General features: G+C 45.5%; 1 non-coding gene and 1 pseudogene across 1 annotated transcript; one reads left to right on the top strand and one right to left on the bottom strand.

The window, feature by feature from the left end:
* Positions 1-22,627, bottom strand: part of LOC137363438 (histone H2B 1/2-like) — a 38,204-nt pseudogene extending 15,577 nt beyond the window's left edge.
* Positions 3,017-3,105, top strand: trnar-ucg (transfer RNA arginine (anticodon UCG)). Its single transcript is given in 2 exon segments — positions 3,017-3,053; positions 3,070-3,105. It is a non-coding gene; the product is annotated as a tRNA-Arg (tRNA).
* Positions 22,628-23,821: the final 1,194 nt, after the last annotated feature.

Raw genomic sequence — 23,821 nt, 5'->3', positions numbered from 1 at the left:
TCATTTTGTAGTAATGGAATTGATACTGTATCTTTCAGTCTTAATCTCTGTGGGATTTTTGAACTTGTATGTAATGCATAACTTGGTCTAACGTTCCGATGTACATTATTGGGATTCAAAAGATGATAGGAAATAGGGGCATTAGGCCATTTAGCCCATCGAGCCTGCTCCAACATTCAAACAGATCGTGACTGATCATCTACCTCTACGCCATTTTTCCTGCTATCTCCATATCCCTTGATCTTGTTAGTATTTAGAAATCTATCGATTTCTGTCTTTAATATGTTCAATGATTGATCTTCCATAGACCACTGGGATAAAGAATGCCACAGATTTCCCACCCTCTGAGTAAAGAAATTCCTGCTCATCTCAGTCTCAAATGGCCTGCCCTTATTCTGAGTCTGTGTCCCCTTGTTCTAGACTCACCAGACAGAGGAAACATCCTATCCATATCTACCCTGTCACACCCTGTAAGAATTTTGTAAGTTTCAATGAGATCACCTTTCATTCTTCGAAACTCCAGAGAATTTCGGCCCAGTTTCTGCAGTCTCTCATCATAAGACAATCCCACCATCCCAGGGGATTAGTCCGGTGAATCTCTGTTGCACTCCCTCTGTGACAAGTCTATCATTCCTTCAATAAGGAAACCAAAATAGTACAGAATACTCCAGGTGCAGTCTCAGCCAGACTTTATACAATTGAAGCAATACATCTTTAACCATGTACTTAAATCCCCTTTCAATAAAGCCAACATACCATTTGCCTTCCTAATTGCTTTCTGCACCTGCACACTAGCTTTTAGTGTCTCATGAACAAGGACACCCAGGTGCCTTTGGACATCGACACTTCCCAACCTCTCACTATTTAAGAAATACTCTGTCTTTCTGTTTATTCTCCCAAAGTGGAGAAATTCACACTTATTCACATTATATTCCATCTGCCATGTTCTTTCCCATTCACTTACCCTGTCCAAATCCCCTTGAAGCCTCCTTGCATTCATTCTGTACCTTTCAATCATGTAAATTTTGTCTGTTCTGTTTCAAGTTTTATATTTAAAATGTAACCATGGTGACAGAGTTTATTTAGATCTGATAGTGAGTTTGTTTTTGGACTGCGATTGATGTATCAACCTATCAGCTCTACTGAATTGGTGTGAAATAGAAACAACTTCTGTCTCTCCTGCTGTTGTTTGACTGTTGGATTGAAAATGTGTCTCTCGACTTTGGGATCAGTGTCTGTCTGACTACTTCTTTTGTTTGTTCCAGTGGAACTGATGAGCTGGCAGTATCTCTGTGCTTTGGGAGTGATCCTGTACCGACTGTGTGTTGGAACGAGATCACTGCACTTTTCCTTGTGTCAAGAATCACCACATCCATTCAGGTTCCTTCATGTATTTTCCTGCAGGAATGAAAGAAATGGTGAGGTAGAAGATACAAAAGCGATCAATGTAATCATCCCAATAATAATCATTATGAACAATCACAAAATGAAAACCAGGAACACAAACAGTTTCAGTGTCTGACTCCACTGCAGTACTGCAGTATTCAGCTTCTGTTTACCAGGTGTTTGCAGTGGTTTTACAACAAGTTTGTGACATTCAGAAACAACACAAGCCCTGCACTGCTCAATGACTGGGACTGTCCGATAGAGCAGTGACCTTTACACAGTCACATTTCTATTTCAACAGAAAACAAGCAGCCACTATTTGAAATGTGCCTTTCACACTTCTCACCTGGTGTCTGCAATAAACGCTCGTTATTTTGCGGCTATTTTTCCGCCACTGTTCACGATCCAACAAACAGTGAGAGACTGGAACTAAAGCAGGAAAATTCCCTCTTCTTTGGGTGGTGAAATTGTCAGTGATTTTCAATAGTGATTTCTTCCCATTGTGTCTCCCTGAGCCTGTACAGACACTGTCCGAGAATGAACTCTCCCTTCCCCGTGTCCCCGGCTCACTCCATGTTCCGGGAGCAGCTCCTGCTCCACAGTGTCTGTTCCAAACACTCCCCGACTCCCCCTCAAGTTCCCACCACTCAATGCTAATCTCTGAGCACATCTGCGGACACGCTCCCAAAGCAGTGGCTGCTGGAAGCAGATGCTGTTTGTTCCCTTCCCCCGGGCCCGGGAAGTCTCCATTAGCAGCTGATTTGAAGCATCTTCCCCTGATTGAGTGAATGGCCTCACAGACTGGGTTGGGGAAAGGCTGCGCATGCGCTCCACTCCTCATAGTGACGTCCCACTGGGGGCGGGGCAACACCGTGCGTGCGCAGATCTTTGCAGCAATTCAGCATTCAAACATCAATGGGAACTTTCCCCATTTCACCCTCATCAAAGTCCCAAAGAAAGTGAAGAGGGGCTTGGACTGGAGGGAGGGAGGGGCGGGGTAGGGGGAACCTAGAAACCAGAAAGCTGCCCACTTGCCCCATTTAGATGCTCAATTTGTGGTCATTCCCTGCAGGGGGTTTGTTATTATTGAGCCCCTCCTGGTAAAACAATCCGATCGAAAGAGGGGAGAAAGGAGGGAGCCGGTGTGTTTGCTGGGACCTTGCAGAATTCATTTCAGCAGCAAAAGTCCCGGGTTATATTAACCCGAGTGAAACACGCTGTCAGTGAGAGGAAAACCGAACAGCCCTTTTCATCTTTTCATTGGAAACAAAGTAGAGCTGGAAGTGCGGCGAGCAGAGCAGACACACAAGCTCAATGACAGGAGAGCTCGGCCGTCCCTGAGTTTCAGCTCCCGGCTCTTACATTTCCTCATCCACACTGTCTTTACTGTGGATGTTCAGGGGTTCCTTGTCGGATCTGAGGACTGTATCCATTAAACATTCTGAGTCAGGAGATCCACACACTCTCTGTTATCAAGATTTATGGGCAGGAATGTTTCAAAACATTGTCTATTAAATCATTGTATTATTCACAGAACTAATGAGGCAATCGGTTCATTATTCAGGCCTTGAACTTGGTTTGGGTAGACCGAAAACTGAGAGGTTCAGCACCTCTCCAATCCTTCACTATTGGCCGTGTGGCCTAATGGAGAAGGCGTCTGACTTCGGTGTATTTAACGAGGTTATCAGAAGATTGTAGGTTCGAGTCCTGCTACGGTCATTTTGGGAGATCAGTGTTTCGCACCGCAGCCTCACAGCTCCAGCGACCAGTGTTCAGTTCTGGCTTATGTCTGTGCGCAGTTTGAGTTCTCCCTGCAACTGCGTGTTTTTCCTCGCACAGACAAAGACTTGCAGATTGATTGGGAAATTGACCATTGTGAATTGCCCCGAGTGTTGGCAGGTGATGGGGGATGTGGTCGGGAAAATGGGAATAATGCTGGATTAGTATAAATGGGTGGTTGTTGGTCGGCAGAGACTTGGTGGGCCGAAGGGCCTGTTTCAGTGCTGCAACTATTAATAAATAACTGAGTTTTTGATGAAATAACAGAAAAGGTTGATGAAGGGAAAGCAATGGATGTTGTCGATATGGATTTTAAGAAAGCGTTTGACAGACTACCACAGAAAAGGCTGGGTCACAAAACTGAGGTTCCAGGAATAGGAGGGTCAGTATCTGCTTAGATTAAAAAATGTATGAAATATCAAGAAAAGCGAGTTGTGGTATTTGGTTGTTTTTCAGAATGGAAGATGGTGAACAGTGATGTCCACAAGGGTCAGTGTCAGGACCACCATATATATAAATGACTTGAATATTGGAATCACAGAATTGTTACTGCACAGAATGAGGCCATTTGGCCCATCGTGTCTGCACTGACTCTCCAAATGAGCAATTCACCTCATGTCATTTCCCCGTCCTCTCCCCATTATCCTGCACATTCTTCCTTTTCAGATAACAGTCTAATTCCCCTATGAATGCTTCAATTAAACCTGCCTCCATCACATTATCAGGCAGTTCATACTTTAACCACTCGCTGTGTGAAAAAGTTTTTCCTCATGTCTCTTTTGCTTCTTTTACCAATTACTTTAAAGCTGTGCCCTCTCATTCTCGATCCTTTCACAAGTGGGAACAGTTTCTCCCTATCCACTCTGTCCACACCCCTCATCATTTTGAATACCACTATGAAATCTCCTCTTAGCCTTCTTTTCTCTCAGGAAAACAGTCCTAACTTCTCCAATCTATCTTCAGAACTGAAATTCCTCATCCCTGGAACCATTCTCATGAATCTTTTCCATAGTCTCTCCAATGCCTTCACATCTTTCCTAAAGTGAGGCACCCAGAACTGGACTCAGTACTTCAGCTGAGGCTAGTGTCTTATACAAGTTCAACATGACCTCTTTGTTCTTGTACTCTATGCCTCTATTACTAAAGCCGCGGATACTGTATGCTTTATTAACCGCTCTCTCAACCAATGACTTATACCCCCAGGTCCCTCTGCTCCTGCACCCCCTTTAGAATTGTACCTTTTATTCTATATTGTCACTCCATGTTCTTCTGACCAAAATGAATCAATTCACATTTCTCTGCATTGAGCTTCACCTGTCATCTGTCCTCCCATCCCACCAACTTGTCTATGTCCTTTTGAAGTTCTACACTATCATCCTTACAGTTCACAATGCTTCCAATTTTCGTATCATCCATAAACTTTGAAATTCTGCCCTGTACACCAAGGTCTAGGTCATTAATATATATCAGGAAAGGCAAGGGTCCCAACACTGACTCCTGGGGAACTCCACTACAAACCTTCCTCCAGCCCGAAGAACATCCATTGCTCACTACTCTTTGTTTCCTGTCACTCAGCCAATTCCATATCCATGTTACTACTGTCCCTTTTATTCCATGAGTTATAACTTTGCTCACAAGTCTGTTGTGTTGCACTGTGTCAAACTCCTTTTGAAAGTCAATAAAAGCAAAATACTGCAGATGCTAAAAATCTGAAATATAAACAAAAAGTGCTGGAAATACTCAGCAGGTCTGGCAGCATCTGTGGAGAGAGAAATAGAGTTAATGTTTCAGGTCAGTGACCATTCAGATGCTGCCAGACCTTTTGAAAGTCCATGTAGACCACATCAACCCTCTCTGTTACCTCATCAAAAAACTCCAGCAGGACAGTTAAACATGATTTTCCCTTAAGAAATCCATGCTGGCTTTCCTGAATTAACCCACATTTGTCCATGGGACTATTAATTTTGTCCCGAATTATTCTTTCGAGAAGTTTTCCCACCACCGAAATAGAACTGACTGGGGAGTGAGACGAGGTGAGTTGCTTTAGCAGAGAGCCAGCATGGGTTCGTCAGGCCGAATGGCCTCCTTCTGTGCTTTAGCCATTCTACGATTGTATGATTCCAGCAACAAATGTTGGTGGAGAGGCAGTGATGCAGGAATGGGTTGACAGAAAGGGGAAAGTCTGCGCTGGTCTGTGTTTGCAGCATTTGCAGCTTGTGTTCGGGTTTGTGAATAAAGGTAATTTGGAAGCTGTGTTCCAAATTGAAGTGTTTACTGGAAGGAAGAAATTGATGTAAACAAAGAGTAAAACGTGTTAAGATGAAGCGTGGTGTGATTGTGGATAGCAGTAAATATTGTGTTGGTGAATTATTTGTGTTAATAAACATCCACTGCACCCTCTGCTGCAGGCTGCTGTTTATATCCAGCTGTGTATTAGTGCTGCGTGTTAGCGAGATAAATGTTTGTTTCAACGCTGTTTATAAAGCAATAGCATTGCACTCAAACAGTCCCAGACACAGCAACACACGCACAAAAGCAAAATACTGCGGATGCTGGAAATCTGAAACATAAACAGAAAATGCTTGAAATAGTCAGCAGGTCTGGCAGCATCTGTGGAGAGAGAACAAAGTTAATGTGAGCTAAGGAAACAGACCTGAACTCTTAACTGTTTCTCTCTGCACAGATGCTGCCAGACCTACTGAGCATTTCCAGCATTTTCTGTTTTTATTACAGCAACACCTTTGATCAGCAGTAGCGGTGATAGTGCGAACCAGGGGGCAGCTGGGAAGGTACGTTTCACTATTAAGTACTTACCTGGCGATTCGGCGGACGCGGACACGGGGACTGCTGGGTAAGTGAACTTATATATTCGGGCAGTGGCTAAACCCGAAACACTACACGTGTAGTGTCTCCCACCCATCCTCCTCCTCCAACCAAAAAAATGGACTCTTGTGTGGAGGGTTTGGTAAGGTAAGGTTTTCCTTTATATTTTTTTATTCTCTGTTGTCAATTTAGAGCAGAGGGGATGGAAGCTAGTGCAGTTGCATGCTCCTCTTGCAGGATGTGGGAGGTAAGGGTCACCACTTGTGTCCCTGCTGACGTCACCTGTGAGAAGTGCACCCAACTCCAGCTCCTCGCAGACCGCGTGAGGGAACTGGAGCTGGGGCTGGATGAACTTCGGATCATGCGGGAGGCAGAGGGGATGATAAAGAGCAGTTATAGGGAAGTACTGACACCGAAGTCGCAGGATAAAGGTAGCTGGGTGACCGTCAGGGGAGGGAAAGGGAATAGGCGCATAGTGCAGGGATCCCCTGTGGTTGGCGGGGGGGGGGACCTACCAGGGGAAAGCCACAGTGGCCAGGTCTCTGGCACTGAGCCTGGCTCTGCGGCTCAGAAGGGAAGGGTGGAGAATAGGAGAGTGATAGTGATAGGAGATTCAATGGTTAGAGGAACAGACTGGAGATTCTGTGGTCGCGAACGAGACTCCCGGATGGTATGTTGCCTCCCGGGTGCCAGGGTTAGGGATATCTCGGATCGAGTCTACAGGATTCTTAAGGGGGAGGGGGAGCAGCCAGAAGTCGTGGTACATATCGGTACCAATGACATAGCTCAGAAAAGGGATGAGGACCTGAAAAGCAAATATAGGAGTTCGGTTGGAAGGTGAAAGGCAGGATGAGCAGAGTAGTAATCTCAGGATTGATACCGGTGCCACGTGCTAGTGAGGCTAGAAACAGAGAGCGAGTGCAGCTGAACACGTGGCTACAGAGCTGGTGTAGGAGGGAGGGCTTCAGTTATGTGGATCATTGGGATACCTTCTGGGGAAGGTGGGACCTGTACAAGAAGGACGGGTTGCATCTGAACTGGAGGGGCAGCAATATCCTGGGCGGGAGGTTTGCTAGAGCTCTTTGGGAGCTTTTAAACTAGTTTGGCAGGGGGATGGGAACAGGAGCTATGGATCAGTGGATGGGGTAGCTGTTGATCACGCAGATACTGAGTGCAGAGAGTCTGTGAGGAAGGTTAGACACATGGCAGGGCAAAGTTGCAGCCAGTATGATGGGTTGAAGTGTGTCTATTTTAATGCAAGAAGTGTCAGGAATAAGGGTGATGAACTTAGAGCATGGATCAGTACTTCGAGCTACGATGTTGTGGCCATTACGGACACTTGGAGATCACAGGGGCAGGAATGGATGTTGGATGTTCCCGGGTTTAGATGTTTCAAAAGGAATAGGGAGGGAGGTAAAAGAAGTGGGGGAGTGACATTGTTAATCAGGGATAGTATCACAGCTGCAGAAAGGGAGGTCATCGACGAGGGTTTGTCTACTGAGTCATTATGGGTGGAAGTCAGAAACAGGAAAGGAGCAGTCACTTTATTGGGATTTTCTATTGACCCCCTAATAGCAACAGAGACACGGAGGAACAGATTGGGAGGCAGATTTTGGAAAGGTGCAGAAGTTGCAGGGTTGTTGTCATGGGTGACTTCAACTTCCCGAATATTGATTGGAACCTCCTTCGTGCAAATAGTTTGGATGGAGCAGTTTTTGTCAGGTGTGTCCAGGAAGGTTTCCTGACTCAATATGTAGATTTCTTTTTTTATTATTTCCAAAATATACTTTATTCATAAAAATCTGTAAAAATTACATTGCCAAACAGTTTCCAAACAGCACCAAAAAATACAAACATTGCAAGGTAGATCAGTTTCCTTCAATACTGTCATGAGTTTCTTCCCAACCCTTCCGGCCTGACTCAAGATGCAGATTTTTTTTTCCAAAATATACTTTATTCATAAAAATATGTAAAAATTACATTGCCAAACAGTTTCCAAACAGCACGAAAAAATACAAACATTGCAAAAGAGATCAGTTTCTTTCAATAATGTCATGAGTTTCTTCCCAACCCTTCCGTTTCACAATTGTCATGTCAATTACAGTTTTACATTTACAGCAATTGAGAATATTAACGATACAGTTCGAGGGGCTTCCCATGGTTCCAACCCCTCAGTCCAGCTTGGTGGGGGAACCTTACACTGTGGTCTTTCCCCATTGAGCCTTTGCTGCGGCTGCCCCAAGCTTTAGTGCGTCCCTCAGCACGTAGTCCTGGACCTTGGAATGTGCCAGTCTGCAACATTCGGTGGTGGACAACTCTTTGCGCTGGAAGACCAGCACGTTTCGGGCAGACCAAAGGGCGTCTTTCACCGAATTGATAGTCCTCCAGCAGCAGTTGATGTTTGTCTCGGTGTGCGTCCCTGGGAACAGCCCGTAGAGCACAGACTCCTGTGTTACAGAGCTGCTTGGGATGAACCTTGACAAAAACCACTGCATCTCTTTCCACACCTGCTTTGCAAAGGCACATTCCAGGAGGAGGTGGGCGACCGTCTCTTCCCCACCACAGCCAACGCGGGGGCACTGTGCGGAGGGGGCGAGACTTCGGGTGTGCATGAAGGATCTGACGGGGAGGGCCCTTCTCACCACCAGCCAAGCTACGTCTTGGTGCTTGTTTGAAAGTTCTGGTGATGAGTCATTCCGCCAAATGACTTTGACGGTCTGCTCGGGGAACCATCCGACAGGATCCACCGTTTCCTTTTCCCGTAGGGCCTTGAGGACATTCCGTGCAGACCACTGCCTGATGGACCGGTGGTCAAAGGTGTTTTTCCGCAGAAACTGCTCCACGAAGGATAAGCCGATTAGAGGGGAGGCGATGTTGGATTTGGTGCTTGGCAACGAACCAGACCAGGTGGCAGATCTCTCGGCGGGAGAACATTTTGGTAATAGTGATCACAACTCCCGGACCTTTACTATAGTCATGGAGAGGGACAGGAGCAGACGGGATGGGAAAATATTTAATTGGGGGAGGGGGAATTACAATGCTATTATGCAGGAACTGGGGTGCATAAATTGGGAACAGATGTTCTCAGGGAAATGCACGACAGAAATGTGGAGGTTGTTTCGGGAGCACTTGCTGCGACTGCTGGATAGGTTTGTCCTGATGAGGCACGGAAGGGATGGTAGGGTGAAGGAACCTTGGATGACAAGAAATGTGGAACAGCTAGTCAAGAGGAAGAAGGAAGCTTACTTAAGGTTGAGGAAGCAAGGATCAGACAGGGCTCTAGAGGGTTACAAGGTAGCCAGGAAGGAACTGAAGAATGGACTTAGGAGAGCTAGAAGGGGACATGAAAAAGTCTTGGCGGGTCGGATTAAGGAAAATCCCAATGCGTTCTACAATTATGTGAGGAACAAGAGGATGGCCAGAGTGAGGGTAGGGCCGATCAGGGATAGTGGAGGGAACTTGTGCCTGGAGTCGGAGGAGGTAGGGGAGGTCCTAAATGAATACTTTGCTTCAGTATTCACTAGTGAGAGGGACCTGGTCGTTTGTGAGGACAGCGTGAAACAGGCTGATATGCTCGAACAGGTTGATGTTAAGAGGGAGGATGTGCTGGAAATTTTGAAAGACATGAGGACAGATAAGTCCCTGAGGCCAGACGGGATATACCCAAGGATATTAAGGGAAGTGAGGGAAGAGATTGCCGCGCCTTTGGCGATGATCTTTGCGTCCTCACTGTCCACTGGAGTAGTACCAGAGGATTGGAGGGTGGCAAATGTTATTCCCTTCTTCAAGAAAGGGAATAGGGATAACCCTGGGAATTAAAGACCAGTCAGTCTTATGTCGGTAGTGGGCAAAATATTGGAGAGGATTCTGAGAGACAGGATTTATGATTAGTTGGAAAAGCATAGTTTGATTAGAGACAGTCAGCATGGCTTTGTGAGGAGCAGGTCATGCCTCACAAGCCTTATTGAATTCTTTGAAGATGTGACAAAACACATTGATGAAGGAAGAGCAGTGGATGTGGTGTATATGGATTTCAGCAAGGCGTTTGATAAGGTTCCCCATGGTAGGCTCATTCAGAAAGTAAGGAGGCATGGGATACAGGGAAAGTTGGCTGTCTGGATACAGAATTGGCTGGCCCATAGAAGACAGAGGGTGGTAGTAGATGGAAAGTATTCAGCCTGGAGCTCGGTGACCAGTGGTGTTCCGCAGGGATCTGTTCTGGGACCTCTGCTCTTTGTGATTTTTATAAATGACTTGGATGAGGAAGTGGAAGTCTGGGTTAGCAAGTTTGCCGATGACACGAAGGTTGCTGGAGTTGTGGATAGTGTGGAAGGCTGTTGTAGGTTGCAACGGCACATTGACAGGATGCAGAGCTGGGCTGAGAAGTGGCAGATGGAGTTCAACCTGGAAAAGTGTGAAGTGATTCATTTTGGAAGGTCGAATTTGAATGCAGAATACAGGCTGAAAGACAGGATTCTTGGTAGTGTGGAGGAACAGAGGGATCTTGGGGTCCATGTCCAAAGATCGCTCAAAGTTGCCACCCAAGTTGATAGGGTTGTTAAGAAGGCGTATGGTGTGTTGGCTTTCATTAACAGGGGGATTGAGTTTAAGAGCCGCGAGGTTATGCTGCAGCTCTATAAAGCCCTGGTTCGACCACACTTGCAATATTGTGTTCAGTTCTGGTCGTCTCATTATAGGAAGGATGTGGAAGCTTTAGAGAGGGTGCAGAGGAGATTTATCAGGATGCTGCCTGGACTGGAGGGCATGTCTTACGAAGAAAGGTTGAGGGTGCTAGGGCGTTTCCCATTGGAACGAAGAAGGATGAGAGGTGACTTGATAGAGGGGTACAAGATGATGAGAGGCATAGATAGAGTGGATAGCCAGAGACTTTTTCCCAGGGTGGAAAGGACTATCACCAGGGGGCATAATTTTAAGGTGATGGAGGAAGGTTTCGGGGAGATGTCAGAGGTCGGTTCTTTCCACAGGGAGTGGTGGGTGCGTGGAATGCACTGCCAGCGGTGGTAGTAGAAGCAGATACATTAGGGACATTTAAGCGTCTCTTGGATAGGTACATGGATGATAGTAGAATGAAGGGTATGTAGGTAGATTTGATCTTAGAGTAGGTTAAAGGTTCGGCACAACATCGTGGGCCGAAGGGCCTGTACTGTGCTGTACTGTTCTATGTTCTATAACACAGGTGTTGGGAGGCTCAGCTTGGCTACGCAATGTTACAAGGACGCTGAGTAACGCCATCGACAACGGGACAGAGAAAAAAACACACAGAAAACTAATAGACTGTGAGGAAGCAAAAGTGAGGAACAGAGAGAGAGAGACAGACAACGAAACTGAGATGGAGAAACAAGGCATTTGTATGATTGTGTTCTCCCTGTTGTGTAACGGTATTTCCTGTTGTGTAAATATGTTTTCTGTTGTGTAAAGATGTACCCTGTTGTTGTGTAAAGGTTTCCCCTGTTATTGTTTTATTTTCTGTTGCTGACCGTCTCCTCACTGTGACCATTTGTCCTGGTTTTATTGTGGCCAACATCACCATCTGGTGGTGGAGAGGAGGCTCTGCAGGAAGGGGTTGACAAAGTGGGAGAGACTCGGCTGGTCCGTGTTTGCAGTTTGTCTTCGTGTGAGCACAAGTGACTTGTTACTGATTGATGTGTTCACTAGAAGGAAAAAGCTGATTGCAATCGAGTGCATCTTGTTATTATGGGGAAACACTTGATGTTGTGAAAGTGAACTGTTAGTGTTACTACCAAACATAAATAGCAGAGAATGGTTTCAATCCATCGACTTCCGCTGCGCCACTCTGCTAACTGCTGTTTTCAATTTTAGCTGCCTGTTAGTGAAATATGTTCATTTCCCCAATGTTTTTATAAAAATAGGATTGGAGTCGGATTTCTCAAGAATCTCAGCAACACACGTGCTGACGGACTCACCCTCACTGCACAATGACACAAGGACACAGAGTAACAGCACCGACAATGAGGCAGGCAGAGAAAGACACACAGAAAACCAGGAAGATATTATCAGGACCCAGAAAGGAACAGACAGAGAAAGACACACAGAAAACCAGGAAGATATCATCAGGACCCAGAAATGAACAGACAGAAAAAGGTACTGAGCAAACCAGCAAGAGACAGTGAAATAAAAGCAAAATACTGCGGATGCTGGTAATCGGAAATAAAAACAAGAAATGCTGGAACCACTCAGCAGGTCTGGCAGCATCTGTGGAAAGAGAAGCAGAGTTATCGTTTTGGGTCAGTGACCCTTCATCGGAACGAAGAGTTAACGTTTCGGGTCAGTGACCCGAAACGTTAACTCTGCTTCTCTTTCCACAGATGCTGCCAGACCTGCTGAGTGGTTCCAGCATTTCTTGTTTTTATTATAAGAGACAGCGAGAGACTGATGAACACCACTTGGAGGGAGCACTGAGGGTGGCAAGGGCACAGAATGTAGTCTGGCTGGGGGATTTCAATGTCGATCACCATGAGTGGCTCGGTAGCACCACTACTGACCATGCTGGCCGAGTCCTAACGGACAAAGCTGCTCGATTGGGTCTGCAGTAGGTGGTGAGGGAACTAACAAGAGGGAAAAACATACTTGACCTCATCCTCACCAATCTGCCTGCCGCAGTTGCATCTGTCCATGACAGTATTGGCAGGAGTGACCACTGCACAGTCCTTGTGGAGATGAAGTCCTGTCTTCACATTGAGGATACCCTCTATCGTGTTGTGTGCCACTACCACTGTGCTAAATGGGATAGATTTTGAACAGAACCAGCAATGTATAACTGGGCATCCATGAGGTGCTGTGGACCATTAGCAGCAGCAGAATTGTAGTCAACCACATTCTATAACCTCATGGCCCGGCATATTCCCCCACTCTAACATTACCAGCAGCTGGGGACCAACCCCAATTCAATGAAGAGTGCAGGAGGGCATGCCAGGAGTAGCACCAGGCATACCTTGAAATGAGGCATTAGCCTGATGAAGCTACAGCCCAGGACTACTTTCATGCCAAACAGCAGAAGCAGCATGTAATAGACAGGGCTAAGTGATCCCACAACCAACGGATCAGATCTACACCCTGCCACATCCAATGATGAATGGTGGTGGACAATTAAACAACCAACAGGAGGAGGTAGCTCCACAAATATCCCCAACCTCAATGATGGGGGAGCCCAGCACATCAGTGCAAAAGATAAGGATGGAGAATTTGAAACAATCTGCAGCCAGAAGTGCTGGGTTGATGATCCATCTCGGCCTCCTTCTGAAGTCCCCAGCATCACAGATGCCAGTCTTCAGCCAATTCGATTCACTCAACGTGATATCAAGAAACGACTGAAGGCACTGGATACAGCAAAGGCTATGGGCCCTGACAATATTCCGGCAATAGTACTGAAGACCTGTGCTCCAGAACTTGCCGCGCCCCTAGCCAAGCTGTTCCAGTACAGCTACAACACTGGCATCTACTCGGCAATGTGGAAAATTGCCCAGGTATGTCCTGTACACAAAAAGCAGGACAAATCCAACCCAGCCAATTGCTGCCGCATCACTCTACTCTCAATCATCAGTTTAGTGATGGAAGATGTCATCGACAGTGCTATCAAGTGGCACTTGCTTTGCTATAACCTGTTCAGTGACGCTCAGTTGGGTTCCGCCAGGGCCATTCAGCTCCTGACCTCATTACAGCCTTGGTTCAAACAAGGACAAAAGAGCTGAACTCAAGAGGTGAGGTGAGAGTGTCTGCCCTTGACATCAAGGTAGCATTTGACTGAGTATGGCATCAAGGAGCCAGAGCAAAACTGGAGTCAATGGGAATCAAGAGGAAAACTCTGCACTGGTTGGAATCGTACCTAGCACAAAGGAAAATGGTTGTGATTGTTGGAGGTCAATGATCTCAGCTCCAGGACATTACTGCTGGAGTTCCTCAGGGTAGTATCCTCGGCCCAACCTTCTTCACTACTTCATCAGTGACCTTCCTTCAATCATAAGGTCAGAAGTGGGGATGTTCACTGATGATTGCAAAATTTAGCACCATTCGCGACTCCTCAGATAGTGAAGCAGTCCATGTAGAAATGCAGCAAGACCTGGACAATATCCAGGCTTGGGCTGATAAGTGGCAAGTAACATTCGCACCACACAAGTGCCAGGCAATGACCATCTCGAACAAGAGAGAATCTAACGATCTCCCATTGACACTCAACGGCATTACGATCGCTGAATCCCCCACTATCAACTTCCTGGGGGTTCCCATTGACCAGAAACTGAACTGGAGTAGCCTTATAAATAGTGTGACTACATGAGCTGGTCAGAGGGTAGGAAGCAGGCGGTGAGTAACTCACCTCCTGACTCCCCAAGCCTGTCCACCATTTACAAGGCACAGGTCTGGAGTGTGATGGAATACTATCCACTTGCCTGGATGGGTGCAGCTCCAACAACATTCAAGAAGCTTGACACCATCCAGGACAAAGCAACACGCTTGATTGGCACGCCGTCCACAACATTCACTCCCTTCACCACTGACGTACAGTGGCAGCAGTGTGTACCATCTACAAGATGCACTGCAACAATGCACCAAGGCTACTCAGGCAGCACCTTCCAAATCTATATCCTCTACTGCCTAGAAGGACAAGGGCAGCAGATGCATGGGAATACAACCACCTGAAAGTTCTCCTCCAAGCGACACATCATCCTGACTTGGAACTATATCGCCATTCCTTCCTTCACTGTAGCTGGGTAAAAATCCTGGAACTCCCTTCCTAATAGCACTGTGGGTGTACCTACCCCACATGGACTGCAATGGTTCAAGAAGGAAGCTCACCACCACCTTCTCATGGGCAATTAGGGATGGACAATAAATGCTGGCCTGGCTGGTGACGTCCACATCCCATGAAACAAATAATTAAATACAATAACAGCTCATCTCAATTCCTAGTATTTCTAAATCCCACCAGTCCAACATAAGCTGAACAATTATTGCATGTTGTGATTGACGGTCTGGTCTGTAAACTGCACTGTATCACAGATTGCTGACATTTGCTAACTGGAAGTGAGAACTGCAAAATCGGGACAGTAGTTCACATAGTCTGTCAGTGTGAAAGAATCAGGCAATGTGAGGTAATAGAATTTGTCTGTAAATGTTACACTCATATTGCTTTATATTTTTATATTGAAAATAAAAGTAATCATTTCGTGAAAATAGTGACATGTTGTCCAAACTTTGGAAGCCAGTTGTTTTCGTCTTGCACTCAGCAGGGCAATCCGCAAGAATACCAATTTAAGGGAAAACAACAACTTTCTTCTGTATGAGAATAGAGTGCTGATTGGTTGGCAAGTGAACTCTGATTGGTCGAGGCATTGCCATTCAGAATGCATCAGTTTATGGTAACTGACAGATAACTGCCCAGCTTTGTTTGAAATTTAAACCAGGCAGCTTGACTCTGATTGGTCAAGGCATTGTCCTGTGGAATGAGCCAGTGAATGGCTGTCACTTATTTTGTTTCGCTGAAACTGGCACAACATGCGTGCATGTTCTTTCTGTCTGCAAAGAACAGGGCCCTGTGTATTAATATATGCAGCTGACAGGACACACCAATGCACCACACTGCAAGCCCTACTGACAGTCTTAAATCGGTTGTCAGTGTAATTCTTAGCACACTGAGAATTATTTAGCAAATGTTGTCCTATTGTGGAATCACATCTCATGTTGGATACTGTGTTTTGAGTTTTGCAAGCACGGGTTGGTTGGGTAGGGCCCATTGCGAACAGAGGAAGGGACATGTTATTTGATACAATCCGCCAGTTTTGGGATGTACGGTCTAGAAACCTAGCATCACACTGGTATTGAAATTCATATATCACGTTACTTATTTGTGTGATAGGCAGGACGTCTCTTTTGCTTGACAGCAGCATCCTGTTAGTGGCGAACACCACACTTGTTGCTCCTGCATAGTAACAGCAGGAAACAGCTCGCTTCACCTGTTACTCACATACTGGGGATATATTACCCTTCCAGGGTAATTTGAGGGAGACTGGGCACTTTTCAGGGCTCAAAATGACGTGCTTCAGTCCGTTTATAAGTTTGTGCGATATACAGTGAGAAATGATCTGATCAGTGTAGCCATTGTAATGCAGGATGTCTTTGATTCGCCCTATTTCAGCATCAAGCTTGCATGGTGAGCAAATGGCTCAGCCCTATTTATGAGGTTGTCGATAAGACCTATCTTATAGCGCGTGGAACTGTAATAATCCCAATGCGTGTATTGACCAGTGAAGGTAGGTTTGCGGTAGACCGTGGTAGAAAACCCCTTAGCAGATTTCTCAACTAGTACATCAAGGAAAGGGAGCTCATTTGACAGCTCCATTCCAAAGGTGAATTTGAGTGTAGGATGGAGCCCATGAAGACGTGCAAGGAAATTATTTCATGCAGCTGCGGATTCAAATTTAGCAAACGTATCATCTACATATTGGAAATATGCAAGAGGTCGGAGGTTAGGTGTCATTCCCTTAAAAACAGGTTTGTCATGGAATCCAACAAAGATGTTTGTGAGAGCTGGGCCTAGAGGGGATCCCATGGCAACACCAGCGATACATGTTGTCAATAAAACTGAACCCAACTGTGCAAGTTGCCGAGTTCATAAGTTCAATGAATACGGATTCACGCAATGGTGACGGGTCTAGATCACCATGATATAGCACTGCAGTGCAAATATCTATGGCTTCCTGTAGTGGTACATTGGTGAATAGGCTAGCAATGTCAAATGACACATGGACACGACATTGCTATCGATATGCAAGTCCTGTATGGTCTTCGCAAATGTGAAGGAATCCTTCACCGTGTTTGTGGAGAACTTGCTCAAAAACTGGTTGTAACAATTTGCCCAATCATTTGGCAAATTCATTTCAGGATACTATTTACATTACTTCAAATAAAGAAAACACAACGACACAAAGAATTGAGCACAACGCTGAAAGTTTCACAGCAAATAGTCAAATGGGAAATGGATGAAATACAGAAAGAAAAAGCCTAAAATACTGAAAACACTCAGCCAGTCCGGAAACAACTGTGGAGAAGAGAAGCTCGGGTTAATGGTCCAGTTCTGTGACCCTTCTATAGACCTGAAACATTGCTCCTCCCTTCCTCTCTCCACAGATACTGCTGGAACTGCTGAGTGTTTCCAGAATCTTCTGTTATTATTCAGATTTCAAGTGTGTGCAGTATTTCTCTTTTTGAAAATAAAATATTCCCTGAGAGGAATGGAACTTAACATAAAAAAATAGGAGTCGGCCATTCGACCCATCGAAATAGCTCTGCCATTCAATAAGATCACAGCTGATTTCCTGCATCAACTCCAGCTTACCACACTAGCACAGATCCGTTGATTCCCTTAGTATCCAAAAACCTATCGATCTCTCTCTTGGATATATCCAACGATCATCTACATCTCTAGAGTCACAGAGAGATACAGCACTGAAAAAGGCCCTTCGGCCCACCGAGTCTGCGCCGACCAACAACCACCCATTTATACTAATCCTGCACTAATCCCATATTGCTACCACATCCCCACCGACCATATATTTCCCTCCCACCGACCGAAACCAGGGACAATTTATAATGGCCAATTTACCGACCAACAAGTCTTTTGGCAAGAAACCGGAGCACCTGGAGAAAACCCACACAGACACAGGGAGAACTTGCAAACTCCACCTAGGCAGTACCCAGAATTGAACCCGGGTTGTTGGAGCTGTGAGGCTGCGGTGCTAACCACTGCGCCACTGTGGCGCCCATAATGTGTGATCTCACCAAGGCTCTGTCTAATTGCAGTCAAACTTCTTTATTCTTATAAAAACTCTTCACAATGTTGAACACAACTATTAACTGCCATTCTGCTCCAAGAACAAGGACCCCAGCTTCACACACCCCAGACCCCTATTCTTTCCACATTAGCTGAATTCCTGCATTTCTGATACCATTCCAGTAAATCTCCTCTGCACCCTCTCTGAGGCCTTGACATTCCTGCTAAAGTGTGGAGCATGGAATTAGACACAACGCTCTAACTGAGGCCTATAACCACTGAGATTTCTAAAGGTCCAGCGTAAATTCCTTGTCTGTGTCCCGTACTCCCATTTCTGGTTTCTGACTCAATGTCGGCTCTGAGCTGTTGAAACTGCCTGAATAAATATTTCCACCCAACAAAGTGCTCGGAATGTGAGAAGGGACAAAGTGAGTGACCAAGTACATCAACTCCAAGTAAAACTCCACCGTGTAGTGAAAACACTCGAAACACAACGGCTCTTTTAAGAGCCACCCACAATCGCTCTGAAAAAACTGCACCAACATCTCTCCAGAATTGGTTTATTTCATTGGTTTTAATGCTCAGTAACTCTCTGGACCTTTCTCACTGTCTTTGTGTTTTCTGTTTCAATCTGGTATGGAGTGTCTGGGAAGATGAGTTTCAATGCCTGGGAGGAGCTTTGTGGTTTTGCTGCAGAAACACAAAACAAAGTCTCTTTTCAGAGTCACCCACCGCCTCATCGAGACAGCAGTGACATGGGAACGGGAGCTGGGGTGTGTTTTATGCCGGAAATATCACTTAATGATTTATGTTGTGCTCTCGTTAGATTCCAATCTCTGAATTGAGCCTTTCCACCGCACCAGGGTTATGGGGAGAGTTTTCATCGTTTCTTTTCTAAACGTGCAGACGATGTTATAAAGTTGCTGATTTATCCAGATGGTGGATTCTCCCCTCACAGTGAAAAGTAACATCACACCTTCACATCTGCCCATTGTTTTATAATTGAATAATTAGTCAAATGGAATTATTTGTGATGTTATTTCCCCCGAGACGGTGTTTCCTGCAGTGTAACTGATCAGTTTCAGCTCAGTCATTCAGGGACCTGGAATTCCTGCAGTTTGAACCCGCTGTCACCCCAGCCCACTTCTGATTGGTCACCCTCTTCTCATAAAGTCAGTGACAGCACATGAGGAGGCCATTCGCCCCATCAAGTCCATGTCGGGTTTCCAATCTGTTCAGTCCCGGACTTGATCCCCAAAGCCCTGCAGAATCCCTTTGGGTCAAAATGACTGGGACAGGACTCGAACCTGCAATCTTCTGCTAACCGAAGTCAGACGCCTTATCCATTAGGCCACACGGCCATTAGCTTACATGAATGATTCAATCAGAGAACCTCGAAGCACAAAATACAAAAAATCATTGGTTGAACCTGTCAACCTGGCAGAATATTTGAATTTGTGAAAGCCGCCAATTTCACTTTGGAAAAGAAGTGATCGACTGGAAAAGTACATAAAAATCTATTTTCCCGTAGCGGTTTAAATAAACTTTTAAAACATAATTTTGCTTTTACCTACTCAAATTGCTGGTGCTATTTTATGAACAGCTTTATTTTGCCAATTTTTGTCAACTTCTCATCCGTAACTGACAGTAAAAGACTCCGTTCAGCAATCTTTCACACGACAAATAACTCAAACTCGGTGTGGAAGTAATAAATTACAGACTATTGGTAATTCCCCTTCACACAGGCTTCAGGGGGACAATGAGAAGCCACTGAAATAGTTGCTTCATTCTTTTAAAAGGTTCCCATTCTGTCCTGTTACTGACGTGTTGGAATCAGATTTGTATTTAACAAGTTATTTCTGTGAAAACAAAATCCTCAACAGACCAGCTGGGAATCTAGGAATCACTGTAGTAAAATAAAAGGCTTTTGATTGAGAAGATGGAACCTTCTCACCAGCAGCCGGGTTACATTCCCCTCACATCCTTACACAGTGAGCTGCTCTTTCCCTCGAGAAATAGACAGCAGCAGTTGGAAGTTCAGTAAAAGCATCGGTTCATTGAGACAAGTTTCTGACTGACAGGTGGTGCTGAATATTAATACAAGAAGGTCCTGGAATGGGAAACAAGTGTCCAGAGTGGGGTCTGAAATCAGGACAGGGAACTGGCCAGCACTGACACAGATCATTTCATTATTACATTGATATCTGACTGTCTATAAGGAGAAGCGAGTTAAACACATGATGGTGAAAGGAATGGAAGATGACGCTGGTTGTTCCAGATGAAGAGGGATGGACAGAGGTGTGGGTACTGCAGACTTCAGACAGTAATCAGCCCTTTTAGATACTGTGGGTGGATCTGAAAAGAGCCTTTGGGATAGGGAAAAAAGCTCTTTGTTTAAAAACCCTCAAATAGCGACCTTGTAATTGGTCAGCTTACTAATGTTTTAGTTAGTGTAATTTATTAATAATTACTAATTAGAAAGTGCTGTTTGGACAGAGTGTAAAGCTGTGAGTTGATGTGTGAGGGACTTCACTGACTAGGGGAAAGAGGTGCTCTTTGGTCTCTCTTTTCTTTTCTGCCTTTTCAGCCTCCATGGTACAGGGGAAGAAGCTGATCGGTGAGTAACTGGTAAATTATTCTACTTATTACACGAGCAATAATGAGTTTGTAAATCTAAGTAATGGCAGGGCAGCTCGAAAAGTAAAAGTTCGAAATTGGGGGAAGGCAAATTTTACAAAACTGAGAGGTGATTTGGTGGATGTGGACTGGATACAACTACTTGAAGGAAACCCCAAGGATGTTTTCTCAGTCCATTAAGAGCAAGAGGATAACTAAGGAAAGGGTATGACCTATCAGAGATGTACAAGGGAACTTCTGTGTGGATCCAGAAGATGTGGGCGGGGTTCTTAATGAGTTTTTTGTCTCTGCCTTCACAAAGGAGAGGGATGATGCAGACATTGGAGTAAAAGAAGAGGAGTGTGAAATATTAGATACAATAAGCATAATGAGAGTGGAAGTACTAGAGCGTCTGACATCCTTGAAAATGAATAAATCACCAGGGCCAGATGGTTTGCATCTGAGGTTGTTAAAGGAAGCCAGGGAGGAAATAGTGGATGCGCTGAGGATCATCTTCAAATCCTCACTGGATATGGGGGAGGTGCCGGAGGATTGGAGGTCTGCGAACGTTGTACTATTATTTTAAAAGGATGTGAGGGATAGGCCAAATAGTTATAGACCGGTCAGTCTGACCTCGGTGGTGGGTAAATTATTAGAATCAATTCTGAGGGACAGGATAAACTACCACTTAGAAAGACATGGATTAATCAGGGATAGTCAGCATGGATTTGTTAAGGGAAGGTCATGTCTGACTAACTTGATTGAGTTTATTGAGGAAGTAACAAGGAACATTGATGAGGATCGTGCGGTGGATGTAGTTTACATGGATTTTAGTTAGGCATTTGATAAGGTCCCACATGGCAGACTGGTCAGTAAAATGAAAGCCCATGGGATACAGGGGAATGTGGCAGGTTGGATCCAAAATTGACTCAGTGGCAGGAAACAAAGGATAGTAGTCAACGATGTTTTTGCGAATGGAAAGCAGTTTTTAGTGGCGTTCCACAGGGCTCAGTGTTGGGTCCCTTGCTGTTTGTGGTATATTTTAATTATTTGGAATTAAATGTGGGAGGTATGATTGGGAAATTTGCTGATGACACAAAAAATGGCCGTCTAATTGATGGTGAGGAGGATAGCTGTCGACTTAAGAATGATATGAATGGATTAGTTGAGTGGGCGGAAAAGTGGCAAATGGAATTCAATCTGGAGAAGTGTGAGGTAATGCATTTTGGGAGGGCAAACAAAGTAAGGGAATACACAATAAACGGGAAGATATTGAGAGGGGTAGACGAAGTGAGAGACTTTGGAGTGCATGTCCACAGGTCCCTGAAAGTGACAGGATAGGTAGATAGAGTGGTGAAGAAGGCATATGGAATGCTTTCCTTTCTTGGTCGACAAAAGCAGGGATGTCATGCGAGAACTGTTTAAAACGGTGGTTTGGCCACAGCTGGAGTATTGCGTACAGTTCTGGTCATCACATCACAGAAAGGACATAATTGCTGTGTAGAGAGTACAGAGGAGATTTACAAGAATGATACTGTGGGTGGCTCTGAAAAGAACCTTTGGGTATTTGATAAAATCCTGGCAGATTGCCTTGGTTTTGGTGCCCGGAGCGCTGGTTTTCTTGGGCAGCACCATGGCCTAGATATTAGGCAGCACCCAGCCATGAGTGATGGTCACCCCTCCCAGCAGCTTGGTGAGCTCCTTGTCATTCTGGACAGCCAGCTGTAGGTGTCTGAGGATGTTGCGGGTCTTCTTGTTGTCCTGGGCTGCGTTACTGGCCAACTCGAGGATTTCAGCGGTCAGATACTCGAGCACAGCAGCCAGATAGACCGGGGCTCCGGCACCCACATGCTCAGCATAGTTGCCCTTTCTCAGGAGCCTGTGTACACGGCCCACCGGGAACTGCAGTCCAGCCCGGGAGGAGGGAGACTTGGCCTTGGACCGAGCTTTCCCGCCGGTCTTTCCTCTTCCAGACTTTTCTTTTCCAAAAATATACTTGAGGACATTCCGTGCAGACCACTGCCTGATGGATTAGTGGTCAAAGGTGTTTTTCCACACAAACATTTCCACGAACGCACAGTCCAACTGGATGGAGCGTTCCGTGACACTGTGACCAAATCCATCCTTCGCAACACCGGGGTCAGATTGAACCTCAGCACGTAGTGACACTTGGTGTTTGCTTACTGGGGCTCTACGCACAGCTTGATGCAGCCACATACTAAGGCGGCCATCAGGTTGAGGGCGACTTTGAGTACATTTTGTCGCCTTTATCCAGAGGTTTGAACATCGTGTCCCTCTGGACCCTGTCCATTTTGCATCTTCAGATAAAGCGGGAAATGGATCGGGTGACCGCCACAGCGCAGGAGTGGGGTATGGGCCAGACCTGTGCCACTTACAGCAACAACGTGAGCACCTTGCACCTGATGACCAGGTTCTTACCCGTAATAGAGAGAGAACGCTGCTCCCACATTTTTTTTTAATTTCCAAAATATACTTTATTCATAAAAATCTGTAAAAATTACATTGCCAAACAGTTTCCAAACAGCACCAAAAAATACAAACATTGCAAGGGGGATCAGTTTCCTTCAATACTGTCATGAGTTTCTTCCCAACCCTTGTTACATTTGTGATATTGTCCAGTGTTTATTTGCGCAGTGTCTCACTGTCTTTTGCACAACTGCCTTGGCTAATTTCAAGTCATATAATGTTCTGGTTGCTGGTTTCATGTTGTACATCAGGTCGGTTCTGCTTTTTGCTTCAATCAGAGATGTCATCTCTGCTGAGTGGGTGGGGAAGAGACAGTTGCCCACCTCCTTCTGGAATGTGTCTTTGTAAAGCAGGTGTGGAAAGAGATGCAGTGGTTTTTGTCGAGGTTCATCCCAAGCAGCTCTGTAACACAGGGGTCTGTGCTCTGCGGGCTGTTCCCAGGGATGCACACCGAGATAAACATCAACTGCTGCTGGAGGACCATCAATTCGGTGATAGACACTCTTTGGTCTGCCCGAAAGTTGCTGGTCTTCCAGCGCAAAAAGTTGTCCACGACCGAGTGTTGCAGACTGGCACATTCCAAGGTCCAGGACTACGTGCTGAGGGACGCACTAAAGCTTGGGGTAGCCGCTGCAAAGGCTCAATGGGGAAAGACCACTGTGTAAGGTCCTCCCGCTATAATGAACTAAGGAACTGGACCCATGGGAAACCCCTCGGGCTGTATACACCAAATATGGTTTTGCTGTAAAATGTACATGGCAGGTAAAATGGAATGGAAGGGTTGTGAGGCAACTCACTCCTCTATTAAAGAAAACTGATTTCTTTCACACTTTTTGGAATGTCATCGAGTCATGGAGAGATACAGCACTAAAACAGGCCCTTTGGGCCACCGAGTCTGTGCTGACCACCAACCACCCATTTACA

Source organism: Heterodontus francisci, unplaced genomic scaffold (assembly GCF_036365525.1).
Source record: "Heterodontus francisci isolate sHetFra1 unplaced genomic scaffold, sHetFra1.hap1 HAP1_SCAFFOLD_61, whole genome shotgun sequence".
In the NCBI taxonomy this organism is placed as follows: Eukaryota; Metazoa; Chordata; class Chondrichthyes; order Heterodontiformes; family Heterodontidae; genus Heterodontus; species Heterodontus francisci.
Note: the sequence above shows the minus strand (reverse complement) of the source record. Positions and strands in the feature narration are given on the sequence as shown.